This window comes from Giraffa tippelskirchi, chromosome 12, assembly GCF_054371585.1.
Source record: "Giraffa tippelskirchi isolate mGirTip1 chromosome 12, T2T-mGirTip1v1.2.pri, whole genome shotgun sequence".
Lineage (NCBI taxonomy): Eukaryota > Metazoa > Chordata > Mammalia > Artiodactyla > Giraffidae > Giraffa > Giraffa tippelskirchi.
In genome coordinates this window covers 42275745-42284323 of record NC_137286.1, presented here as the reverse complement: position 1 = coordinate 42284323, position 8579 = coordinate 42275745, and positions in this window count along the sequence as shown.

Genomic DNA, 8579 nt, shown 5'->3' with positions numbered 1-8579 from the left:
TGTGGGATCCAGTTTCCTGACCAGGGATGGAACCCAGGCCCCCTGCATTGGGAGCTTGGCATCTTAGCCACTGGAGCACCAGCAAAATCCCAAAATATATAAGTGAAATAAAGAGTTAATTTTGTGGTCACTTTCACTGTTCTTGTTAAAAAAAAACTACATATTAGCTGTGAAATTTGAATTGTGTGATTTTGGCATTTCTGCCTATGAGTTAAGTACTCTTATATTTATTGTGCAAACTGGCATTGCACATATAAAGATGAACAGTAAAATTTGTACTGTTTGAAAAATTGAAAAATATTTCAATTTTTCTTTAGTTAACGTGACATGAAATAGCAAATAAAAAACATCACGATGAGTTGGTAGAGACTGCCAAAGAAAAGGGAAAGCTTTGTGTATAGTATCTTTATTGGCACTTTTTCCTGCTTTTTTTAACAAGAGGTCTCAAATTTTCATTTTTCAGTGAGCCTTGCAAATTTTGTAGCTGATCACGGTCACACAGACCAGCTCTGACTCAGTGTGAGACGAAACTCAGAGGTGGACATAACAGGGAGCTGTGATCATTGGAGGCCATCTCAAGGTGTAGCTACCACAAGCAATATGTTTGCTTACTACCTTAAAAACTGGAAAAGATTTAAAGAGGATTATTGATGAGCATGTTGAGAAATAGGTGTGTGTAGTTGGAAATGTCCACTAGTAAATGTTTGGAGGCAACATTGATGAATGCACATACCTGCAACCCAGAGAATTTGTTTTTAGAAATTTTGTTCAAAAGCTCTCAACTTCAACCATTATGGAAAAGTATACATGCAAGGATATTCATTGCAGCCTTGCAAACAGTAGTGAGAAGTTGGAAACAACCTAAAGACATCTTTATCTCCTGATGTGGAAAGATACCTACCATTGATTGCTAAATAAAACAAGCAAGTTATAGATCAGTATGTTTAGGAGAGTACTATTCAGGATTTTTGTAAGTAGTAGATGATAATAGTGGCTGTCACTAGAGAGTGGAATTGGGTGAAGACTGGTAGAATAGAGTTGGGGGGAATCTTTACTTATTTCTTTACTGTGTTATTAGTAACAAACAGATATTACTTTATATTTTTAACTAAATTTTAAAATCTCTTTTTAATTCTGTTCCAGTGATGCCTTCCAATTATGCAATCTAATAAAGGTCATCAGATCATTCATTCACATGTTTAAATCATGTTTAATTGCTTAGCAGAACAAAGCCAAAAATAAGTATCATGTATCTGTCACCAGTATTCTTGCCTGGGAAATCCCATGGACAGAGTCCAACACGACTTAGCAAAAAACCCCAACATATTAAAGGCTCTAAGAATCCCCACAGTAAAGATGGCTTAACTGTGCTTTAACTTAGCATTTGCCTAACTAATGTGACTACATAATTCTTTCTGCCCTACACTTATTACTGTACCAGACACAGATCCAGGCAAGAGGAATTCTCGCCCTGGGCCCTGCATATCACAAATACTGTTCAGGACCCACAGAAAAGCTTCTCTGCATCACTGTCCCTTCCTCCTCAAAACCAAAGGTGACTGGGTCAAAACACAGCGAAAGCTTGTGGGTGGCTCTGCTGCCAGCGTGAATGATCAACACCAGATGGGACTCTGGAGAAGTTCTGAGTGGGAGAAGCCCTTGGGTAAGAGGAAAGAAAAATTAATGTGTCAAATCCTTCTCTGATAGCATGAATGCAATACATTTTTCCATAACAAAACATCTCCTCCAGGTAGGACTGTTTCCTTCTTTTCCTTTCTTTGTATTCCAATTCACAGTTTTGGTTTCAACCAACAACTGCACAAGGAGGAGAATATGTTGCGATACTAAACAATTAGAACTAATTTTAAATGTGTATACATATATATATGGGCTACTCAGATGGAGCTAGTGATAAAGAACCCGCCTGCCAATTCAAGATACTTGAGAAACACAGATTCTATCCCTGGGTAGGGAAAATCCCCTGGAGAAGGAAATGGCAACCCATTCCAGTAATCTTGCCTGGAGAATCCCATGGACAGAGAAGCATGGAAGGCTACAGTCCATAGGATCACAAAGAGTTGGACATGAGTGAAGTGACTTGGCACACACACACACACACACACACACAAACACATACACACATATATATATATGAAAGTGAAAGTTGCTCAGTCATGTCCGAGTCTTTGTGACCCCATGGACTATACAGTCCATGGAATTCGCTAGGCCAGAATACTGAAGTGGGTAGCCTTTCCCTTCTCCATGGGATCTTCCCAACCCAGGGATCCAACTCATGTCTCCTGCATTACAGATGGATTCTTTACCAGCTGAGCCACAAGGGAAGCCCATAGATATAAAAATATTTTATATTTTTTATAGATAAATATATATATATTTATATAGATGTATCATATATTGTACAATACTGATTCTTTACCTTGGCATAAAATACACATTTTATGCTCAAATGGCAAATGCTTTTTTTTTTCAAGAAAATATTTTGTAAAGTTTAAAGTTAAAATGAAAACATTTTGGTTTTATATAAATTATGTAAGTAGTGTCAAAAATTGTTGAGGGCTATTTTTCCAAAGAAGATATACAGATGGCCAACAGGTATATGAAAAATATTCCATATCACTTCACACCTGTGAGAATGGCTGTTATCAAAAAGACAAGAGATAAGAAGTGTTGGCAAGGATGTGGGGAAAAGGAAACCTTATGCACTGTTGGTAGGAATGTAAATTCGTGCCACCACTGTGAACAGCAGCATGAAGTTCCCTCCAAGAGTTCGAACTAGAACTACTATATGATCAGTAATCCCATTTCTGGGTATTATATCTAAAGAAAATAAAGTGATGCTCATAGATGAACTCATGTATTCATTGCAGCATTATTCACAGCGGCCAAGGTATGGAAACAAGTTCCCATCTATCAATGGATGAATGGATAAAAAAAAATGTGGTGTGTGTGTGTGTGTGTGTGTATGTGTGTGTGTAGTTGACTGAAAGAGAGATGCACAATGCAAGAGCTGTGAGTTAAGCTTGCTGAGAACGGTAGCCTGGGAGATCTGAAGAGGACTCTGAGAAGCTGTTCTGAAGAGGTGGGAGAAGGCTAGTTTATATGTGACTTTATTTTTTTTTTTTTGCTGGAGAATATACTCAGTCAAGTATGCATCTTTGTAGAAGATTGCCACTAGCCCCAAAGAACAAATATCACAAGTTAATGATTTTAGTGCTTCTCTAGGTATGGGAAGATGCAAGAAACTGGGTTCATTAAAATTCTTCCTGACTTACATCTAACTATCTAAGGGGCCTGTTGTCCACAACACAAAGCACAGAGCATCCTCTTATCACCTTTAATTTCCTCTGTCTGAAGCACAGGGTGCTTCATCCTATTATCACCTTAATTTCTCCGTCTGAAGCACAGAGTGCGCTGCCAGTCGGCAACTACAGTGGGTTAATCTTTGTAAATCAGGTGCACTCTGCTCTTCTTTTTTTTTTTTTGGCCGCACTGTGAGGCTTGCAGGATCGAATTGATGCCCCCTGCAGTGGAAGTGCAGAGTCTTAACTACTGGACTGCCAAGGAATTCTCTGCTCTTCTTTTGTGTGTGTGTATATATATATATATACACATAGATAGATATGTATACATGGGATTCCCAGGTGGCACTAGTGGTAAAGAACCTGCCTTCCAATGCAAGGGACTTAGGAGATGCGGGTTCGATCTGTGGGTCGGGAAGATCCCCTGGAGAAGGAAATGGCAACCCACTTCAGTATTCTTACCTGGAGAATCTCATGGACACAGGAGCCTGGCAGGCTACATACATGTATGTATGGAATATAATTCAGCCATAAAAAAGAAAGAAGTTCTGCATTTGCAGTAACATGGATGAAACATGAGGGTTTTATGCTAAGTGAAAACATGAGCTTGAATGGCATGGGTCCATTTATACTCAGATTTTTTCCAAGAGTAAATACTGTGGTACTCCACAGTCTGAGGTTGGTTGAATCTGCAGATTTGTAACTGTGGATATGGAAGAATTGCATATGTAAAGGGCCAACTATAAATTATATGCAGGGGAGGTCAGCACTCCTAACTCCTGCATTGTTCTAGGGTCCATTGTGCTGTCTGATCTCATATACGGAAACTAGAAAAGCAGAACTTATAAAATCAGAAAGTAGATTGGTGGCCACCAGAGCATGCAGAATGGATGATGGTGATCAAAGGATACAGATTTCCAGTCATAAGATGGGTAAATTCTAGGGAAACTGATGCATAGCATGATGACTAAAATTAACGATACTAAATCATCTACTTGCAAATTGCTGAGACTAAATATTTTTTAACTTCTTGTATTTGTTTTTTGGCTGAACCAAGCAACATACAGGATCTTAGTTCCTTGAACAGGAATTGAACATGTGGCTCACTGCACTGGGAGCCTGGTGTCTTAACCACTGGATCGCCAGGAAAATCCAGAGGGTAAATCTTAAAAATTCTTACCACATAGAAAAACAGTAATCCATGAGTGATAGGTGTGTTAACCAACCTTATCACGGTAATCATTTCACTGTGTGTGTGTGTGTGCTCACTCACTCAGTCGTCTCCAACTGTTTGCTGTCCCGTGGATGGTAGTCCCCCAGGCTCCTCTGTCCTTGGAATTCATACTGTAGTGGGTTGCCATTTTCTTCTCCAGGGGATCTTCCAGACCCAGCAACCAAACCCAGATCTTTTGCACTGGCAGGTGGATTCTTTACCACTGAGCCACCAGGGAAACACCATCTCATTATATACATGTATATTAAATCATCACATTATGAACTTAAATATACACAGTGTTATATCTCAATAAAGTTGGGGAAAAAATGTGTCAAGGGTACTAACAGTTAATAAAGAGAAAGGTGTATAAGCCAGAATTTTGGCCCAGAAGTAGAAGTATTCTTTGTGCCAACTATAGCAGATTGTTTGAATTTAATATTAAAAGATATGGCCTTATCTGTTCTGATAAGAGAAATAGTTCAGAGGTTATATATGATATTGTAGGAGATCAGAAGATGAGAATATGCCACCTGAAAGTATGCCTCTTTGGCATAAGGATTATTTTGAGCTGAAGGCAATTAAGAAGCTGCAAATGAAAAAAAAAAATGCTCTTTCCCCAAAAGCAGGTCATAAGTTTACCTTAGTGGAGGTGTTCCCCTCCCTCTCCTATACCAGGACGAAAACAGTTCTTATTACTGGAGACAGAAAGTCAGCACCAAGATGTGTCTGCACAAACAAATCTTACTAAAATAACCATTCTCTTCCATTAGTTTCCTCCCTTCCCACAATTTACCACCCCTAGAATCCAAAAATCACTGCAGAGGGTGACTAGGGCCATGAAATTAAAAAATGCTTGCCCCTTGGAAGGAATGTTACGGCAAACCTAGACAACATATTAAAAAGCAGAGACATCACTTTGCCGACAGATGTCCATACAGTCAAAGCTATGGTTTTTCCAGTAGTCATATACAGATGTGAGAGTTGCAATGTAAAGAAGGCTGAGGGCCCAAGAATTTACGCTTTCAAATTGTGGTGCTGGAGAAGACTCTTGAGAGTTCCTTGGACAGCAAGATCAAACCAGTCAATCCTAAAGGAAATCAACCCTGAATATTCATGGGAAGGACTGATGCTGAAGCTGAAGATCCAATACTTTGGCCACCTGATGCGAAGAACTGACTCATTGGAAAAGACCCTGATGCTGGGAAAGACTGAAGGCAGGAGGAGAAGGAGACGACAGAGGATAAGATGGTTAGAGAGCATCACCAACTCAATGGACATGAATTTGAGCAAACTCTGCGAGACAGTGAAGGACAGGGAAGCCTGGCATGCCACAGTCCACGGGCTGGCAAAGTCAGATATGACTTAGCAGCTGAACAACAACAAACCAACAGAAGCCCAAACCCCTTTTCCTTTTTGTCTGGTCATTTTTCCATATTGATCATCCTTTTTTAAAATGTATACAAGCTCCCAGGTCTAACTGTTTGGGGTCCTAATTGCTTTTCTATGAAGGCCTCCACGGGTGTAAAAATTTAAATTTGTATTAACATTACATAAAATTTGTGTGCCTTTCCACTTGTTAATCTGTCTTTGTCAGTTTAATTCTCAGGCCCCAGCCATAGAATTTTAAAAGATAAAGGAAGTTTTTTCCTCCCCTACAATTTTTGTAGTTCTGCCCTAAGATAGAACAATATTGATGAAAATATATATAAAATAACAACCATTCTAAGACACTAATTATAGTCCAGCTGAATGTTGTTGAGGCTATTTGATTTAATTTAGACAGGTATGAAATGCCCAGAAAGAGTTCACTGAAACTACAGAAAATCCTTAAGTGAAAAACGAATCATGGTATTTGCTGGAAAATTAAAATAATCTTGAATTTTAATTATTTGCAATTATTTGATACAAACTGTTGCTTGCTACTAAGAGTATTAGCAGATTTTTATTTTTTAAAATTATTTCACTTTCAAAAGGATTCATTTTTTTAATTTTAGAGAACATGTTTTTCTAAATCGAAAGAAGCTACAAATGAAATATGCAACAAAGGTGATAGCCCAGTAAAATATTAGGATATCAGAACATGGAAACAGAATAATTTGCTTGATTCTGAAGGAGAAGACTTATTTACAAATGATCCTAAAACTCATTCTATGAAGACTCTTTTCTGGTCAAATTAAATCAAGAGGTTGTTGTTGTTTAGTCACTAAGTCATGTCTGATTTTTTGTGACCCCATGGACTGTAGTCCGCCAGTCTCCTCTGTCCATGGGATTTCCCAGGCAAGAATACTGGAGTGAGTTGTCATTTCCTTCTCCAGGAGATGTGCCTGATCCAAGGATCAAAGCATTTCCTGCATTGCAGGTGAGTTCTTTACCACTGAGTCACCAGGGAAGCCCAAATCAAGAGGTAGTCTCATTTAAAGAGAAATTTCCATCAGTCAAGCAAGATACTGCTATTTTGGTTTTCTACAGAATATTTCAATGCTGAAAAAATTTGAAAATAGCTGAATAAATATTGTATGTATACAGATATTCCTTTATAAGATGATAAAAATCATGATAAATGTTCACATTAACTGATGAAATTTAAATATTTCATAATTAATATTTTATAATAATGTAATTTCATCATATAACAGTATATGATGAAATTTTAAAATTTTTATAATTATGTATTAATAATCATTTTATATATTCAACCCCATTATTGCATATCGTGATATCCATGATAAATAAAATAAGTAAAATTCTTGGTTTCTTTCTGAATGTAGGTAGTACTTTGAGAATATTAGCAATTACAGTTGTTACTGCTCTAGGAGAGCAACATTTCTCCAATTTTTAATAATTAAAAAAATTTTTTAATCATCCAAGAACTATAGTGATATATACAGATATTAGTAATATCTAATTGACATCATTATCAATAAAATGCATGTTATAGAAGTATTGATTTTGCTGAAATGAGGGCAGGAAAATAAATGTTATGCGATGTACATAAAAACAATTGATTAACCATGTGTACCTTTAATTTATTACTCACCCAAACATCACTGGACCATCAACACAATAAGGCAGACATGCCTGATAATAATTATTTTCATCATCCTTGATTTTTGCCATGTTTCACTCACACAAAGATTCTAGCTGCTTACATGTTTTTCAGTTTTATCATTTTGAAAGAACACTTGCCAAAGTAAGCAGATATTTTGTCTAACAGTATGTTAGCTTTATTTTTAACTTTTAAGTACTTTTGTATGATGTTGTTGTTTAGTCACTAAGTCGTGTTCAACTCTCTGCAACCCCATGGACTGTAGCCTGCCAGGCTCCAATGTCCATGGAATTTTCCAGGAAGGAATATGGGAAGGGTTGCCATTTTCTTCTCCTGGGATCTTCCTCACCCAGGGATCAAACCTGCGTCTCCTGCATTAGGCAGGCAGATTCTTTACCACTGAGCCATCAGGGAAGACCATTCTTGTATGATACGTGGTTTCAATATATACCATTGACCTGGGTCTCAGAAGTATTAGGAAATCTGCTTATGAATATCCTGAAAAGCAGTATTTGTTTGGGACAAGTTGATGATGTATAGACATCAGAGGTCATATTGTTACCAAAAGAGTGGGAGTCCGGCCACTCATGGTTCAAAAAGCCAATAAACAGTCCAGGTTGGAGGAAAGGAAAGTTTGCTTTATTTTAGATACTGGCAGCTGGTGAGGGGGGCGGTGGTGGAAGTCTGTCCAAAGGCCAACTCCTGCCACCCGACAAGCAGTGGGGCAAGAGCTTTTTTATAGACAGACGTTGGGGGTTGTGGGGGCTACATGCAGAAACAGCACAATTATCTCTGACAGTCATCTTCAAATTGGTCATTGGTGGTCTGACCAGCATCACCTTGATTGTTTTAGGTACAGTTAATCTTCACTTCCAGGGTCCATTTGTTTCCATTTCTTTGAGGCCAATTCTTAGAATTGTAGCAGTTTATGTAATAAGTATAGTCTGGTCATCATGTAGTTAACTTTTTCCACCTGGAGTCTTAGTATCTCTAAGAC